The following is a 20,334-nucleotide window of genomic DNA, read 5'->3' on the forward strand; positions in this document are numbered from 1 at the left end:
CTGAAAATACATTATTCAATATTTTTGAGCATGGGATTTTTAAAGAGTAAACAAATAAATTTTAAACAGAAAAAGTTGTATTAACTGCCTCCTGAAGCAGTGGCAGCTGCCCTAGGAAGCAGGTTCTAGAGCCAGAGGAGAGTGTAAGCTTGCTTATACCCACAAGGGAAATGATTTACCAGTGACATAGATTATAGCATGGGCAGGCTATCTCTCTAAGTAAAACCCTCTTTTTTTCCCAGGAAACAGGGGTAAGTGTGGAAAAGAAGGAAATTAATCCATTGTGTCTGACTTAGCTTCCCAAGATCAAATGTCGACCCTGCATGAACCTTTGCATGTATTTATGAAATGGTATTTTTCTTTGACAGGGCACAAATGAACTCAGCAACTCAGTTATTACTATGCTAGTGCTTTATAATATGCTTTATGTGCTTCTCAATATGATTGTGTATTTCCTGTCTCTATGCAAACCTCTCTATGTGTAAGTGTCAAAACGTTATTCTGCTGCTATTGTGGCCAATATCAGCTGGAATTTTGTCTTTTACTTTGAGGAAGAGGGGTCAAATTCATATTTGTTACTGAGAAATGCTTCTTCACATAATGTGAGACCCTGTGTATCACTCAGTGTTCCTGTGAAAGAAGAAGCATCCCCAAAATCACACATAGTCAAAGGCAATAGAAAGAATCACTTTGTAAGTGATGTCCTTTCTACATCCCACAGTGGATCTTGATGTCTTTTCTGCTCTAAAATCGCGTTACTAAAGGACACATGTGAGACAGCAGGTCAAATTGGAAGAAATGCACCATTTAGATTTGAAAAGAGCCTTCAGCTGCAATGGGGTCAATACCTCAGAATACAAGAAGAAACATTTTTGTAACACCACTCAACAGAATTTATCATTTCTTTGTAATTAAAACCAGAACAAGCCCAAAAGTAAGGGGTGGAAGGAAAGGTAGCGTAATAAATATGAGAGGAAAAGAGGCAGCAGGAAAGCTACAGAGGACACAAGCTGAAATAATGTTGCACAGAAAAAACCCAAATTGGCTTCTCTGCATCAAATACAGCAGGAAGCCTAACAAAACAAAAAAAAAAAAGCACAAAAGTTTAAATTAGCATGGCTGCAGTACAGTGACTGTCCATGTGTGATGGGACAAGCAGAAAAGATACAAAGACTCACAAGATTACTACATATTCTTAGACTTTCTTGTATTTTTCTTGTTGACATGGTATTGTCAGAATTTTCATCTGAAAAGGCTTATTTTCCCCATTATTTATCGATTTCATCTTGAGAGAGTTTTGTTTCACCAATTGAAGAGGTGTAAGTAGCCGTGATTGTTCAGTACCAGCCCGATTTTGTTACAGTGGTAATGCCATTAAGAGCATCCCCAGCTTTTTTGGACATCATGTGGCTCTTTCCAAGGAAGAGAGCAGTGGAGGCTGAAGGAGGTTATATGCTGAATCATGGAATACATGGGTGTGAAGAAAATAGTAGTGATATTAAGTCCCACGTATCTTATTCCCCCTATGAAGTCTAATGAAGTCCCATGTATCTTATTCCCCTTCTGCACATGTACCAGAGCCAAACAGGCCAGCTGGAGGGATTTTTTCACCTTTTGTATGCCTTATTTTATCCCTCAGCTAAATACTCCCCTTAAAGCTAAAATTATTTTAAAATCCTCAGGTAGTAAATGTAACATATTCACTTGCATGTTCAAGGCCATTGTCCCTTTGTTCCCTTCAAACGTAATTGGAGGCCATAGTAGGCACCACTGTAAAAGCCACACCACTTGATGACCCTTTTTTCCAAATGCATAACCATTCCTACTGGATTCACCCCAGCAAGGTGCTCTTAGAGTGGTGTTTTCCAGCAATCTGTCCAATTGGTTGGTAACTGCCTGGGATGCTGAGTGCTCCCTGCAGCCACTTAGTACTGATGTTAGGGGCAAGATGCTTAAAAATGCATAGCAGATGGCTCACAGCAACGATGTGAGAGAATTTATCCTCCGGGAGACAAGAGTTTATTCCTGTTCTTTTGCTGGTGACTTTTGTCATATTAAGCAAGACAGCAAAAGCTGGGGCAGAATGAAATATGATGTCTTTCCCACGAACGTTTCAAAACACACTTGAAAAGGTTTTTGTTTTGAAAATGAATTATTCCGTTTTGCAATGTACGATGAAGGTATTTTATTCCTTTGGATTGAAAATGGGAAGCATTAATTTTATTCTTTTCCTTCCCAAGACTGGTTTTTGAGTTACTTGAAAAAATTAACTGGGGAGTAGCTGTAGTCTTCCTAGAACCTACTGAATTAAAATGTGCATATATGTATATACGGTGTGTGTAAATATATACGCATAAATTTATACAAATATGTACACTGTATGTAAATATACATATATAAAAATATAGGAGTATGAATGCATGTAGCTATAAGAATTTGCTTGAAAATGGGAATTACCCTAAGTTCAGCTTCTCTCTTCCGAGAGATTCTGAAATGTTAGAGAGAGCCCAGATTTATCAGATGTGATAACCTTGCCTTTCCATATATAAAGTTTACCTGCGTATCAGTGTCTCCTGTGACCTTTGATTAAGAGTGTTACAAGATTTCAGATGGGAAGAAAATATGTGAGAAGTCAAGTGGATAAATTGGACAGGGCTCCTGTACACCATGTCATATTATTAGTCTCTCACCCAAGTATCAAGACAGTAACTATTAAAGCAGAACTGTGCAAACAGTCTTTCTGGTGGCATGACTCCAGCTTAAATTTTTTGCGGAGAGTTATAAATTTTCCTTCTGAGCTCTCTGGTAACAAAGGACAATTGTCCTCTGTGGAGGCTGAACTTTCCACCTCACCTTAAAAGCTGTCAGTGCTTTAATAGATCATACCTCAAAGTCCTTTCTTTCTGCAGACCTAGTGTAGACACCCTGAGTGCAAATAACTTCTCCACTGTTTGCACTATTTGGTTGACTTTTATTAAGATTAAGAAAACAGGCACTCTCTCTGCAGTATGGCTTTCCAGGCAAATGCCTGGTCCCTTCGTGCCTTTTCCTGAAGCAGCAGTCCCATGCCATGTGTGCAGCCACTCCTCTTTCAGAGACATGTAACTAAGGCACTCTGTGATAGAGGCACCAGATTCCACTTTTTCCAGACACCAAATCTGAGATGCTTAGAAAGTGAGTTCTCAGAGTGCCTTAATGCTGGTAATGCTAGAGACAATTCATGTCAGCATGACTTTGTCAGCTGGTCTTTGAAGTTCTCATCAGTTTTAAATATCAAACCTTAGGTATACAGACAAGGGATTATTTGAAATTTAGTGTCAATGAAAAGTTGTGCTTTAGGCAAATAATGTGTTGTTATTAAAGTCATGTTAGCAGAGCCCTGGTATTGCAATATGACAGCTTAAGCCACGATGCTGGTCCTTCTGTTACTTTGGAGTGCACCCAAGCCAATGTGTCATCCGGGGAAAACTTCTCCTGCTCCTGATGTAATGCTGTATGGAGCCATCTGAGACTGAGCCACCCATTTGTTGACATCCGCATCTTCCTGTTTCAGTTACAGGCTGAACAAAGTTTAGCTATCTAGGCAATTCCACACAGGATTACAAAAGGCAAATGTCAGTTTAAAATTACTCCTTCAGCTGTGATATACAATCTCACAGTGAAATAAAAAGTCTGAGTGTGGTTGAAACAAGAAGACAAATCCACTGAGTTTAGAACTGAAAGGTGTAAAACAAGTAAATTCATGTCGAATTAATACAGTTTTTATATATTAAAATACAAATGATCAAACAAATGGAAATTTTGTCACTAAAAAGAATTGGGAGACTGGTATTTGTGAGAAACAACAAAACCCCAACTGCCTAGTGTTTTAGCACAAATGGTATATGAATAAAAACATCAAAACTAACTGTATCCCTTACCCTTCAACTACACAGTAAGCATTATGAAAGTCAATGTGTTAAGGGTTGCAACTGGATTAGGGAAAGGCTTGTATTTCTCTTCTTTTCTATGGTTTTTTTTTTTTACTCATGGTCTCAAGTTGCTTCACTTCCCTTTGATATAGTCTCAGTGAAATTCAGTCATTCTAAGGTCAAGAACAGGACTCTCCAAATTTAAGGGAACACCTTGTGTTTTCTGGTGTCTTTAGCATGAGTTCAGCAGGAAAGGAACTCCCTAGACAGGATATTTGCCATATATTGTATTGGTGATTACACTGGGAATAGATTGCAGTCTTACGGCAAACAACTAATTAAAACCCTGAAGATAATGTGCAGGGGTCTCTGACAACCAGCTGGCAAAACAGGGGAGCATTTGGATCTTTGCCTAGAGACAAGGGGAGCTGTCTACAGCCAAAGCACCTGCAGTAGTGGGAAAGATGGGTGTCTGCAGGTGTGGGGCACCTTCCTGTGCCAGAGGCTGATGTACCACCACCAGGGTCTGTCAACAGAGCTTGGCATGTCAGTGTCAAAGGCCTGGTGGCAGAGAAGGAGATGGACTTGGCACCTGAGTGGCTGAGGAATGCTCTGGGTTTTTCTCAGGTCAGTTTTGGTGATGGAATGGTAAAAAGCAGCATGAGGTAGGAAACAGTAACACTTTAAAAAAGCAGACCTCTTGTGGAGAGCAGCCAGCGAAGATCTCATGGTTTGGCCCATCAGCATCAGCATCCCCCACCATTTAGGACAAAGGATTTGGCCCAAGCCTTTTGTGGCCAACTATGTATAAATGTGGGAAAAAGTGGTTTTGTAAAAAAAAATGGAAGAGTTAGAGTTCTTTAAAAATACATTGTTAATGTTTAAATAATTTTCTATTTTGGGCTAGCAGGTTATTAAACTTCCATTTTCTAATTCTGTCAAAGTCCATTACTGACTATGAAAGTGTACCCCAGAACCAGACTGCAAAATTCAGTCTCCACATATAAGGCAATAATTTAAGATGCCAGATTTACATTCCCTTAGAATTTAGGAGCATTAGAACCAGCAATAGTTTAAAGTGTTATCAATGGATAAAATTAATCTGTACTCAGTTCTGATACTGCCCAAATCTGGAAGCCTGTATGTACAATGTGTTTGAAATCTCTCCATCATAGCCTTGTGTGAGGAGTTTTGAATGTCACACCTGAATGATCCCAAAGATTCAGAGGAAGCTGAAGTGTTTGTAGGTTCCTGATTTGGGAGAAACCGGAAAAAAGAGAAGAGGTTCGTAGTTTTTAATCAATGGTGAATACATATACAGCTTAATAATTCTCAGCCTCCCATAAAATGCTTTATCACCTCTACACAAATTAGAAGTTAACAATTCCTAAAATTAAGTCTCTTTTTATTTCTTTTTCACTTGCTTTTGATTTCTACTTCACTAGTAAGGGCAGCTACAAAACTTTCCTTGTCTACTTCTTCCCCAGAAAAGCAGGAACTGCTTTTGGGGATCTGAAATAAAACATTCTGGTTTTGGCTAGAAAAGCCTTTGTCTCCCTTCTCTGCCATGTTTCCCTGGGACACCAGTCTGTCTTAAGTCTTTTAGGAAGTGAAGCAATTAAGGGACATTGTAATAAAGAGATAAAGAAAAGCAAAAACTGAACTGTATTTTAACTCTATGCCCCATTAAACTTCTTCCAATTGCAAGTTCAAGGCCATAGTCCCTTTGTTTCCATTTTTCTTCCCATGTACAGCCACATGGGGCTGTAGGCTGCGAAGTGCTGTACTCCACAGCCAGTATCATTTTCACATAATGTTATGGTCTGTGGTTCTTCTGACTGCCCAAAGATGCTTTTGAAAGTTAAAAATACTCTGTTGCAGTGAAAAATAATGATATTCTAAAAAAGGAAGTCTGACCTGTTCAAGATGAAATTAAATATTAGGAAGGCCAGCATGAAAGGAGTGAAAAGATGAGATCTAATGATGAACGTATTATTGTGCCCTGGGGCCTATTGACCCACTAGAGCTGTGGGTCAAGGCAGGATGGCTCACTTTTGGCTAGTTAGAAATCATGTAAAAGAACATATTTAAAAGAAATGCCTTCTGTAAGCCTGGAGACTGTGGGCTGTGCTGAGGACAAGGGAGTCCAGAGACTGAGAAGGATTTTGAACGTCTAATTTAGAGGAAGATAGAGATATTTTAAATTAAGCATTGAGCAGACCTGAAATACAATAGTTAGTTTTAATGGATATTTCTGAAAGAAAAAAGCAAGGGGATGAATGGATGAGAGAAATAACTGGCCGTATTGGCTAGCAGAGGAAGGAGGAGCAGAGCATGAATGGCAGCCAGTAGGGGGTAAGGGAAAGAGTGGAAGCAAGGGATAGGGAGTGAGTGGAATGGGCAGGGAGCAGCTTACCTGCAGGGCTAGCAGCACCTGGACCTGCATTAGCAAATCCTGCTGCTTCGCAAATCCTGCCAGCTCTGTCAGAGAGCAGAGCATTACTGTGCCATCCAGTCACTGGGGGAGTCAATGGGCAACCTCCTCGTGCCTCAACCCTTGCTTCCCCAGAAAAACAAGTGTCTTCGAAAATTTTGATGATTATGTATTGCAGCTTGATCATATGCCTTGCTTGAGTATTTCTGCTTCTTGTAAAATCCCAGTTCTTGATAGATGCCTCCATGCAATAAAAATGAGCTGGTGAAGTAGCAGAAAGGTCAGTCTAATTTTCATCTGGTTTTGGGTGAGGCTGGGGCAGGTGTTTTATGGTGAACTCTTTCCTATCAAACCCAGTCCTTGAAACTGCAGTTAATTCTTGACAGAATATCTTCACTCATGTCTTAAAAAGAGTTGGAAAGTTTATGTTGCAAGCTGACAAGAGCGCTGGACCCTGTGGCTTTGCATTATCACACTTACCTGCACTAAGGAATTTAACAGGTTACAGTTGAAATAGTTCACTGAGCCTTCACCAAAAGCTTCAGCAGCCTTCCTGCTGTGACTCTTGCTGAGTGAGTAAGGATCTAAGCTGATGTCCTTTCTTAGTTTGAACTGTTTTTAGACTTGTGAATATCGGATTTGTCCTACTGGGTAAACTGAGGCATAAGTCTGGGAAAGCATTTTACACAAAAGGTCATTTTCTCCCTGTTAGAAAAGATTACTGGAGAGTATGTCATGTTCTCCCAGCAGGTACTGTCAAAGGCTGATGTCTGCCTCTTCACAGGAGGCAGGTTGCACAAAACAGTGTTAGATCACAGCTGCCTGAAAGCTTATGCTAAGGAAAGGGAAAAAAATCATCAACTACCTTTTTAAATGCTGCATCAACACTTGCTGGAAAGCAAAAACAACTTTCCTGCAGAGCTGACATTTGAGGAAATGTTGTGCTAGTGGTTTTCAGTGGATTTTATGGTAGGCAAAATGTCTTCCCCTGCCCTGTGTTTTCTACCTACCTGCCAATTGCCAGGTTACCTGCACCCTGCCTGCCTTCTTTTGAGCCTTCTTCTGCTAAGACATCATGTTTTCAAAAACATTTAGGTACCTGGCTTGAGGGATCTTTTAAAGTGGCCTGCAATTTATGATGCTCCTGGAAAGGCAGACCTTTTCAATTTGACAGGACCCATTTGACTATGGGATGCCAATACCACCTGGAATTAATTTTCTCCTCCCACCTCCACCACCTTGTTTTAAACTTTGCAAGGCAAAGGTCTCTGACCCTTTTCCCTTGAGTCTCCATACTTCAATATGCAGTGGTGCTGTGTAAGCAGTGTATTGGCCTGGTAAAAATTTCAGCCCTGTATTGGGAGGTATAACAGCTTCTCTTGGGAGGGCCCACTTATTTACCTGTTGCCCAAAACAGAGTAATGAATCTGAAGAACTCTGCACCTCAAATGATGCTTCACTTCAAAAGTTAGAGCAACCTGAGCACAAAAGTGACAGTGGAAAGAAAGGAGCAGGGAGGTAGTACCTGGAGTCAGCAGTCCATGCTGGTGTTGCCTCCCCTTCCCTTGGGTACTTTCTGCACACCATTGATGCAATATCTGCCTGCTCTGCAAATACAACTGTGATTTCATCAAACACAGAGAATGTTTGGGGCTAAGACCTAGTTTTCCTGCTGGCTCCACAACATGTGCAGGCACTGAGTTCACATCCATTTGTTTGCTTGCACTGAGTGGATTTGGACATGTGATCACCTTTTGGTACACATCTCCACCATCCTTGAAATGACAGAGAGAGGGGCTGCACAACAAAGAGCAAGGTGACTTTAATTAGCTAATGCATCACTACTGCAATGCCAATGCCTATACGTGTAGAGTTGGTATTCTGATTTCAGAAGTTAAAATATACATTTTTGCTTTTTAAATTTATTTTATGTTTTAATGTTTCATTTATGTTTACATTCTTTGTTTATTTTATTTTGCACTGGGAAATACTGCAATGCTCACTGGACTGCATGGCTAATAAATATCATAAAAATTAGGTGAAAAATATTAATTTCTTCTATGGCTTTATTTACTTTTTATTAGTAATGCTAGGTGAAGTGCAGTCATTAAGATATGTATATATGGACTGAATATGAATCAGGTGTGGGAGAAAACTTTGGAAAGGACTTGACATTTGTGCAGTTTAATATCAATGGTAAAGCTTTTGACTTTTTTGGGAGCTGAGTTTGGCTGCTGTTGGGTGCTTTTTTTTTTAAATCCTTTAAAAGAAAATGGAACCAATTTCATGCTGACTGTTCTCAAATGCATCAAAATAGGTACTATTTAAGGCCTTTTCACTCCTTGACCTTCTTGCTGACAACCAATGTCCACCTGTCTATTTGGAACTACTTTGAATTCACCAATGTATCAAGGGAGACTTGAGAAAAATCTTCATTATTTTAGAGAGCCTTACACTTAGTAAGTGTCTGACTGCCCAGAAAAATTAATCTCTTATTTCTGAAGAGCTCACAGCCTAAACAGACATGGCTGCAAGTGGAGCTGACAAAGTTAAATGCCAAAGCTAAGTGACAAAGGAGAGAAGTGGGATGGCAGTGATTTACTAAGACAATTGATGAAAATGTGTGCCTCTCAAATTAGTCTTTATATTTTATGGAAAAAACCCTATAGCTGCACACATGATTGATGTCCTGATGGACTGATTTTCTGGTGATTAATAAAGAAAAAGTCGCTGCAGCAAGGGACAGCTGAGGAGGGAGGCATGAAGAAGGGTAAATGCATGAGTGCTTGCAGAACAGATAAGTTAAGCAGCATTAGCAGAAGTGAAGAAAACCAGGAGATGGTGCATGGAAGTGAGAAAAGGATCAGTCATAGAAATCCAGGGTGAAGAGACTGGTAGTGTCAAACCTGGACCACTGGAAATGGCCAGCCTGGTTGGGACCAAATTATCTGCTTTATATACCTTCACTATACATATTTCTACTGGGGCAGTATTTATCATCTGTTTTTATGGTTCTCCAAAGTGATTGTTAAAGTCACCAGACAAATAATACAGAAAATGTTCCTGGGAAAGGTCTGCATATGAGTAGGGTATTTACTACTGAAAAATCTTCCTAAAATTCCTTTTCTAGTATCTAAGTATTTATGTGGCCTGGCGTGTGACTGCTCTCATGATTGTGTCATGATTATCACTTTTACTAAGGATCACAATGGGCCATGGCTGAGGAGCCTATACTGTCTGGGTAAGCTCCTGTCAACCACGAAATTCATTTCCCTTGTCTCAGAAAAACACAAATTAGAAAATGTGGTGCATGGCTCATGGCTTCCAGCCATTGCCTGAATATTAAGCTTGCCATTTATAGATCTATGATTAATTTCAGATTTGCTTTTTCTTTGTTTTGTTGGCATAATGTTTTCTGCTCGAGTTACATGAACGCTTCATCCTTTAACTTGTATGGTCCCAGGACACATGCACTAAGCAAAAAATTTCTTGCTCCCATTACACAAATGGGAAATGAACATACAGAAAACCCTCAGCAATTTGCCCAGATTCACAGAGGAAATCTATGACCAAATATTGCACTGACAACAGATCAGTGTAAGTGCAGTGACCAGATGTGGAAGGCTGTTTAATGTGAGGAGGTCTATGTCAAGTATGCTCTTGCAAGCTGCTCTGTTAATTGCTACTGGACTCAGCACAGGTGCTTGTAAAGCAGAATTTTTGGAATTGGGTAGGCCAGAACACATTCAGATTAGCTTAGGCATGGATTAGTTTAGGCTGTTCCTGGGTTTTCAGTACATAAGACTATACTGATAGATATGAGAAAATAGACTTTTCTTGTATTTTTATGCATTACACAGAAGAGTCCTTTATACATTTATTTGCCTAAACAATGTTGAGTTTGCGTCACCATTTGTCATTAAAGTCTCCAGTGTCCTATTGAAATCTGACAGATAAATGAAAAATTATTTAAATGTCTTACATTTTCTGGTCAAGCACATAGAGATTTTTAATTGGAATAAAAGTATGTTAAACTGAATTTTCAAGGAGGTAAAAATTCACAGTTTTTGACTAACATTGTTTCAACTGTTTGGGTTTTTTTTAGTTTCTGCTCAGTTTTTCTTTCAGAGTTTTTTTCTTTTTTTAGATTCCTGTTTGCCATAAAAGTCTCTCAAAAGTCTCTTTGTGAACAGGCATTCTGTTAAATGTGTAATTTGATTCAATGAGATATACTTGCGCTTTGTGAAGAGTTTTTCTGTCTTCCCTGTAGTTCTAAACTGTCTCTATTGCAGTGATCAGTAATGATTGTGGCTGGTGGGGTAGTTCAGGTCAATGTGTAACCAGGAGTTATCCCTTGCCCGTGGCTGAGGCAGGTGGAAAGTCCGCAGGTAGATCACTGAAGCTGACTGATCTTTAGCCTTATGGTGCTTTACTTCAGAACCAGGGCTAATCTGCTTTGCTGAAGAAATAGGTGGATATAGACACACAGGGACCAGAGGGAGAGACAGACTTCAGATCTTTGACATTATTCCTAAACAGACTGTGTGAATGATGTATTCTGAAGAGAGAAAGGGATGTGGCTAGATCAACAAAAAGTTATATTACAATAATCTTTAATACTTTCAGTTGTTTTTCCACAATTTACAGTTTCTTTTCACTTTTATATTGTTACTGACTTAATCAGTTTTTACTTCAGAAGTGGAAAATCTGGTATATATACTTTCAGTGAAAAAATATGCATGGGCATATGGTCCCTTGGCTATGAAAGCTTTGCTTTGAAGAAGCCTATTTCTGACAAACTTCTTGACCAACTCTACATCCCCCTCCTTCCTATATGCATTTAGCTAGCCCAGAATGCTTCTCTGAGACAAGGTATTTTCCTTGCTGCTTCTATTAATATAATGTTGATGTCTTTGGCAAAAGAAACTCCAGCAGAGAGGCAGAAATTGTAGAATGAGATTGGAAATTTCTTGAGTTGGTCAGATGTGAAAGCAGTGTCTCTCTCTGACTCAGAAAAATTTTGTGGAAGCGACTTGAATGTGCTAGCTTGTTATGAATTTAACAAAGCCCCTAGCCAAGAATGCACACTGCAAAAACAGTCCAAACACTACCAGAATAGCTATCTTGAATGCAAAAGAGGCTGAGCCAGACAGCAATGTACAGCTGCCCGTATCCAGATTTAGAAGGTACCAGAAGTGGTACTTTTTCTACACCCATCACATCTAACAGACTGAGAGTAAAATAACTTCCTAAGGTGTTTCTCCTCTCCCTCCCAACATGAGCCATCTTTCTGCTAAACCAAGGTGGTGCTTGTGGTGTTTATCAAAGGTTTATTATCATGCTGGAATGGGAAGGTCAATATCCATCTTCAGGTGAGGAGGAGGGTCAGCACAAGACTGTGTGGGTCTTGCCTTTCAAATGCCTTGTGCATTTTCACTTTGACTGAACTACAGCTGCTTCAAAGGTTTGATGCAGTTAAATGTTGCTTGCAAAGGTACCTCTTCTTGGATAAAGGGAGAACCCTGGAACAACATTAAGAGATGAGGCTGGATAGTCCTGATGTGCCTAAAACTCTGTACAGAGGGTAGAATTATTAAATTATTCCATTGCTGGGAAAGGAATTCTGCATGAGTTGGAATGTGGTGGCCTAATTGTGGCTTATCACTGGCTATTATTTTTAAATAAAAACCTTCTCTTATTCTTTTGGCTTCTCCCATTCAATTACTGATTCAAAATAACTTTGATTCAAAATTTGGTTCTAACAGACAAACTGGTTTCCTACTATATTATCTTTCCCCAAATGTAGTCTTAAATACTACCATATAGCTATTTAGACCATCTTTTCATGAAAACTAAATTGTGTGATGTCATCTTAGGCTTTCTTACCCAATTCTGTCCCAAAATCATGCCTATTTCCCATGTTCTCTTCTTGGCTTGTAGGAAACTGCCATATTTTGAAAGGAAATCACCAGGAAAGTGTCTCAGCAAACAACATAGCCAGCTCAGTAGCTGACATGCTTGAAACAAATATTTCTGCCAAAACTGGCAGGAATTACATGAGTGCTAAAGCAGCAGGCAAAGAATTTCAGGGCGAGTTGAGGAATTCTGCTTCACTATAAAGACTCTATAAAGATTTGCTTCTGTCATGATTAACGTCTTTTTTTTTTTTTCCATGCAGTAATAGTTGAAGTGAGATCTTTGCCACAGAAAGGTCCCTCATATGCCAGGTATCAGAGTGTACAACACTAGAAGTGGAAGAATGAAAATTCCTTGACTAAAGATGTCTCCCAAATACCTGTATCATATCTGTGTGGGTAGCTTGTCAGGATCCTTTCAAATATTAATCTTTCCCTAATTCAGAGCAATGCTTAAAAAATTAAGAACCATCTTCCAGCTACTTAATAGGTTGACTATGATATAGTTGATGGAAAAAATATTTGGCATTTCAAGAGCCTTCAAAGACTCAAGAGAGACATGAGTTTAATTCTTCCCAAGCCATATTGATTCTTACCTCACGCTCAGTTTGGATTGATCTGTTTAGAATGAAGGTTTGGCACTAAAGACAATTTTAAAATGTCAAAGACCCAGTGTAAAAAAAAGAGTGAGAAAATGCACATAGAGAAAACTGTCATCAGTATTGAAAAACATTTCCTTTCTTTTTTTGTACTGACTAGGCTTTATTTGGTATTTTTAAAAATTGGTTATCCACATTTGTTTGGAAAAATGTCTCATGAGCAGCAGAGGGGAAAGATTCCCAGTTACCACCAACAAGTTTGGATTTTCTGGCAGCTGCTGAAAGATCACTTTAATCCAGATGAGGAAAAGGGACTTAGTCCCTTTATTAGAGAAATAAACCCTCAATATGTTCAGCTCATGACTTACAGCAATCTGACAGGGCTGGAATGATGCACTCCACTAGAGAGGGCTACAGTAGTTTCTTATAAGGGTTGTCTCTTTGGCAACATTCGTTTTACACTGCCAAGTTACTGGGATTTGCAGGCTGCAGTGACTGCCTCGGTATTTCTCTATGGCCCTTTAGGACAAAGGGATAAGTTTTAGTCCTATGCAGTCTTTTCTTCTTCTCTCCCTTCTTTCCCAGCAACAAAATATGTGTTGTTTTCTTACATGCCTCCATAAATAGAGCTGATTGCTATTAACCTCCTGACATTTCTGAAATGGTCAGTAATTCTTTCTGAGTATCTGCTTGCAAGATTGTCTAAGTGTGACTTTGGCCTTTCTCCTGAGGAGACCTCTCTTCAGACTGCTTTGAATTAAGAGTGGGATACGTATGACATAAGGATTAGGAGAGAAGTTCCTTCATGCAGGAGTGCCTGAAGACCAGTGCCAGTGAAACAGGTAACAAAAGCAAACAGCCTGTGAAGACTGCTGAGCGAGGGGAGAATCAAGAGTAATTTCACCAGGGGGGATTGGAATTGATTGTAATTGCAGAATGGCCTGGAAGGACATTTGCAGTTTTCGTGCAAAACTATTTATAAAGGAAAAAAGAGAGGGAGAGTGTAAAGAGGTGAACAGAAGAAGGTAGGAGGAAACCAGAAGCAGAGACTGGAATATGCAATAGTTGTTTCAGGTGCAGACAGAGAAAGCAAAGGATCTATCCAGAGCATCTGGAGCCTGATGGAGAAAATGGAGAGAGTGGATGTGCAAATATGCATTCTGAAAGAATTGATGTGCATCTCACCCTTCAAAAAGCTGTATTAGACCACAGAAAATTACCATCACCATAAAGCTGAGGTGACTTGTGTGGTAATTATGCAAAGTTCATAGCTGAAAAGACATTGACTTGAATGCACTAGCTCTTTGGGTTTTAAACAAATCAACAGCATATTTGCACATATCTCTGAAAAAAACCACCTGAAAACCCATCACTGGTTTGTTTTGGAAATATGGGTACAAGAAAAAGCAGAAAATGGCTGTTCCATAGCACAGTCTCCTCTTTCATGACTTTAGCATGAACTTGCAGCTGTTGTTTCCAGAAGAGCTGCTGCTGCTCAACAGAAACTGGCAAAGGTATTGAATCATTTGGCCGTGCAATTGTTTACACCAGAAATGCTGAGGAACACAGGATTAGGAAAACACACAGTTGAAGGACAAGGGAGAATCAAATCTTCATTTTACAGTCTGTCAAGATTCCCTTGTTTCTCTTTTTTTCCTCAGATCATATGGTAATGAGATTATTTTATTATCCCAGTGCAAACGTTGAAAATAGAAAGGGTTGGAAAAACTTCCTTTGTGTTTCTGGAAAGCAAGATTGGATTTATTCATTAACAAATTCATCTTTGTATTAGCATTGTATTTTTCCCATCAGAACAATCAGGCTTGGTTCTAAACCCAAATTTCTTTAAAGGAAGACCCTCCCAAGGAAAATGAAATGGTGATTTTTATCTCTATTCATTAGGATAATTTATTATTTTCATTTTGCTTTCAGCAGTTGAGGACACTTGAAAATCCAAGACGGGCTCCTTGAGCAGGTCGCGGTGCTGGTGCCGGGAGGCAGCAGAGTGTGCGCTCCCTCTAGTGAGCTCTGAGCCCGAGCATCTGGGATCAGCCTGCCCGGGGCCTCCGGGCAGCTTGCAGGGCTTCAGCCACAAAGTGTTTTCTTCCTCAGGTAACATTCATACCAATTCTGCTGTCCTGTCTGTGGAAACTTCTTATACAGGCTGAGTCACTGCTGGAGCAGGGGAATGCGGAGGAATCTATGTCGGCCACAGGTTTGCTGAGAAGGTCATTGTGCTCTGAAATTTCTACACCTGTGTACAGTGTTTCTGAAAACGCTTTTCATCATACTTAGCTCTTTGAACCTTCTTTCAATGAACAGCAACTTTAAATTAAGGAGGAAGAGAGCACTGACTGACTTTATCCCTGTGCAACACTTTGAGATGCTCAGGTAGAAGGAAATCTTAGTGGAAGATAGTCCCTGAAAGAAAACAGTCAGTGGTAGAGCACACTGACAATGCAGTGCAACTCCAACCTGATGGTAAATTGCACACATGTAACCTGCAACTCTGCCATTTGGTCATACTGATTCTACAGTAACGCTTGCTTTGTATATAAATATTGAAGGGGGAAGGGAAAGTGTGCAAAATCTAGTTTTTACTGGGTATTTCTGTATTTGAGTGGTGTAGAGATAAGCATACTCTCTTAAGGAGAACCTGGGATATAAATATCATATATCAAATAAGAATTCACATGAGAAGTAATAAAACCTACATGTTATATTTCAGACATGGTTCTCTTTCATTTCATGGTCAGTAGGAAGGGTATAAATGAGAAGAAAGGGAAATACATGTTGGTTTTGTCCTAGTTTATCCTCCAGCCTTTAAAACATGAAACATAAAAAACAGAGGATCAAATTATTTAATAGCTGCGTGTAATTATTCACGAAGTTAGAGATATCAGGGTCTGGGTTTGTGAAGAAAGATAAGGATTCTACTGAAATGGTTTCTTTTCTTGGACAGAAAGGTACCCTCTGACTGTTGTCATAGCACACATCAGTCTTGAATAAGATAGCAGGCGAAATATAGGTGTAAGAGGAAAAGGAGTGAAATATTTGCTTGGAATGTCATATGAAAGCCCCTGCAGAATCTGGGTTTGGATAATCAAGTTATGAGTTAAATCAGGGAAGTAGAACATGACTTTTATTTAAAACATTTCTGTGACAAAGCTGTTCCATAATGCACACAAATCATTAAACTCACAATGCATTTTGAGTTTTGACCTCGAGGGAAACCAATAGATTTCACTGCCTTCCCTTTTGGCTTCTGAAAAGGACAAAAATTGTGTAGCCTGCAGAGGAAACATCAGTCGTGGCAGCTCTGTATCACCTACTTCTCGTCAACATCTAATGAATGGAAAAGATGTTGACCTCTAAGCACAAATTGTCCATTCATCATGAAGCAATAGAAATATCTGAAGTTAGATTAATAGTTACTAGATTGTGATTTGTCTACATATATATATGTGTTTAAATCCTTATTTAAAGTCTATAAAATGCTTTGGTTATGGGCATATTTTCAAAACTTTGCACTGGAGACCAGGCAGAACCCTTAATTGTTTATTGATATTGAAGATTATGAAACTGTTGTGACCACTGGACTGGATTTTTTTAAAAGTAAAATACATGTCAAGCTCTTTTACTTTTCTTACACCAGTTGTTTATTTACAAAATTCTTCTGCCATGTAGACCTTTGTACAAAAATCAAGCATTTAATAAACTCTCAAATTTTCTCCACTATCCTTAGCCAAAAATAATTTACAGAGAAGGAAAGTGTAAAAAGAAAGCCAAAAATCTTACTACGCAAAACTTTTCCAAATTTCAGTAGACATTTCATTCATGTACAAGAAAACTTGCTCCCCCACCCCTCCTCCCATTTTTGCTGGCAGGAAGTTTCAGAAAACAAGGTTGAAGTTCATTAAGTTTTCCCCTCTCAGAAATCTTTACTAAAAGGCACAAGATGTGTATGAATGGCATTAGAGTATAAAGGCTTCATGATTCTGACTGCTGACAGTACTTCCATAGAAGAAACTAGGCTTATCCATGGAAACCAAGTATTCTCCAGAAGAACTCTGTCCTTCTCCACCCCCTTTTAGCCATACAAGGACTAATTGTGGTGTCAGCTGCCACAGGAATGCAAGGCATGTATCTGGTGAATCCAAAGAATAGCAACTGCTGTCAGCAGCATTCCTGCTCCTCATCCACGATTGATGGCACAGGGAGCAGTTTACACAATCTTTGTCCTGCTTGCAAGTTGGGGAGGGCTGTAACTTTTTAATGTGTCTTTTATAAAGCTTTCTTTCAAATACATATATGTATATCTGTGAAGATATGTACACATTATGGCAACTACACTTATTTTTGGAAGCAATATAGTATTTGTGTTTGCCTGCTGCTGACTACATTCTCTAAGCATGTTAGAAACTTAGGATATTTGGGTATAAAATGGTGCCATTTCCTTTTTATTAACAGTACCTCAAATTTTCTTGTATGGATGTGAAAGTTCTAGTCCACTAAACAGAAGATGACTACTGTCATTTTTGTTTGAAGTAGGAATATTTTCTCTGCTCCCTTAGCTGAAATGCTACTCTTTGAAGTGTAATAAGCTAGGCAGAAGTCCAACATCTTATCTCAATTCTAATACCAAACTTTGCTTTAACTTGTGAGAGAATTGCACGTCTGGAAGGTCACCAAAACTGGGCCCTAAAACTTCAAGCCATCTGCAAATCAAGACAGGGGTATAGATTGACTTTTGTAGTTCAGGTACTCTAAACAGAGCCATCTCATACATAGAAAAGAAATCCTGTGAATAAGTCCAGTCCTGTTGTCTGGACCTCTTTTTCATGCAACGTATGTACATATTGAAATGAGACAAACTTAGTAAATAACATTAGGCATGAAGAAACAAGTCCCTGCTATTCTACATGGTTCATTTTGACACTGTGGTTAAAAAAAAAAAAATAAAAACACCAAACCAAAAAAAAACCAAACTAAAAAAAAAATCCAAACCAGCAAACAAACAAAAGATGTAGTTTTTTCTTATTCAGAATGGTCACAGAACCTAATTTTAGTGTCTTGTTTAGGTAGATCACCATGAAAGAGCATCCTTGTTGCCTTTTCAGCAGGCTAGAACTGGTTCAAGAAGATGGGAGAAGCATCAACAACAAAAATTTTTTAAGCTGTGATATTAATTTTTATGAGTTTTTTTTTTAACTGCCAAGTCGTACTCAACTATAATGTATAAGTGAATGCATTCAGAGCAGTAGGCAAGACAAATGAATGCAAATATATCCTCACAGAACAGCTTGTAAGAACATACCTTTTTAATTCACTTTTCCTGATTTAGGTGACTAAAGATATCTGTTCCTAGAAGCAATTTAAGAGGCCCAACTGTCCTTCAGACAATTGCTGAGACTTTGAAGTTAAGAAAGTAGCTTATACTATAATTTTGTTTACCTATATGCAATATGATGGCTTTTATTCTGAAGAGGTGGTTCTGTGGTAGACAAGACTCCAAGACTCTTCCTACATTGCTTGTGTGTAGGCTGCCTCCATTTCCTGTGTTTGGGGGAGAAAAACTTGTATATGGTGATGGGGTAGTAATCTTTACACACACGTATTTTGACAACTAATATTTGTAAAATATTGAGTTTGTGGACAAAAGTTGCTCTGACAATTTTAAAATGGCGGCCCTGAGATTCAGCATCTTAAATTTCAAACGGTGACCATTGAGTCACACAGGAATGGAATGAATGTCCCTCTAAACAAGTAGTTGTTTTTTTATATCCATGTACTTCTTTAGTAGTCATTCTAGGTTCATAGTGACACAAATCAGAATAGCACTTTCCTTCTTTTTTCAGCTGGGACCTGCTTTTTAACAAGTTACTACCTGAACTAAAGATACACATCCATGACCCATATAAAGCCTTACTGTGCCATATGAGGTGTTACTGTAAAAAAAAAAACAACAAAACATAAGAAAAATCAACAAACACACCCCTCCACCATTACTCCTCATATCAAAGCCCTGCTCCATTGTGGAGTCTATAAGATTTTTGCTCAGATGACAGGTGCAGGTTACATTCGTAACAGTCAAGAAACAAAACAGATAAATAAACACACTCTGGCACCTAAGCTTTGCATACCAGTTAGTACTATGCTGGGGCTACTTAAAAAAATTTAGAATAGAATAGAAAGAGTTGACTCATTTTATCACTTTAATGAAGAAAAAAAAAGCATCAGAAATTGGAGAGCCTAGTAAAAATTTTGAAAAGTAATGGTTAAGTTTAGAGATAAAATTAAGTACACTTTAAAGACTGCTAAAGGATACATTCCACAACCTCTGTGGTTTTTAGCATAGATTTCAGTTTCTGGAAAACAGATAAAATCTCTATAGCCTACCGATAATGTTGAATAGGATGTTTAGAAAATATTATTGGGACTAAAAAACATTTCTTTGTTGATTATACTATTTAAGGTATGTTATATGAATTATTTAATCCTGACATAACAATGTGTAGAGAAAAATATTTTCATTTGTCTTCAATTCAGATCATATTGCCACAGAACACAGCATGAGGGAAAATATTATCAAGTCATAATTTTACCAGATTTGTGCCAAAATATTGAGGTATGAGCTGTAAGAATGACCTTGATAAGTTTTAAGTTTGGTGTTGTACATAATAAAAGTGATAATTAAATGCATACATCTAAATTAATATTTAGAATTTAATAATTTAATTCTTCTCTAGGGCAAGAGTGAAATAATGTCTGAAGCACTATGTGCAGTGCTAGTCATCCAGGCCCAAAAAAGCTGAATTGTAATTACAGCAGGAGAGGACAGACTATTGGGAAAGTTATGTGGAAATGCATTTTCTTTTCAAATGAAAAATTAAACAGGTTGACTTTTTTATCTAGCAAAATCATGACTGCAACAAGATATTTCCTAGAATACTTGTTGCAATGTGGGAAAAGAGATCTTTTTTTAAAAGGGCAGTGCTGCTATGAGGATAAATCAGTTATGAATTAATTTGGGATGAATATTACACAAATTTCCAGCAAGTTGCAGAACAGTGGGGTCACAAATATTTGACCTTACTTGATGAATGAAACAGGGAATTATGAGACTGCATGAAATGAAAAGAGTTGGCAACAACTTTATCCTTCTCTTGCTGTAAACAGAATGAAAACTACCTGCAGATTTATTCTGAATTCAAGGATTGTTAATTCCATTCACTTTCCCTACTTTCTCTTGGGTTACAGCTATTTTTCTTCTGAAAGAGACTTTTCAAGTGGGAGTTCTAGTGCAGTGAAGCCAAGCCACACCACGCTCAGTGGTTTCAATGTCTGTTGTTCCTGGTTGCCTTGTGTCAGCAGAGCCAATGGTGTCTGCAGGAACAGCTTGGGAGCTCTCCTCTCGTCCAGACTGTTGCCCTAATAATTCAGTTATGCTGCCATCCTGTAACTACAATTGTCTC

The sequence above is a fragment of the Camarhynchus parvulus genome, chromosome 1 (genome assembly GCF_901933205.1).
Source record: "Camarhynchus parvulus chromosome 1, STF_HiC, whole genome shotgun sequence".
In the NCBI taxonomy this organism is placed as follows: domain Eukaryota; kingdom Metazoa; phylum Chordata; class Aves; order Passeriformes; family Thraupidae; genus Camarhynchus; species Camarhynchus parvulus.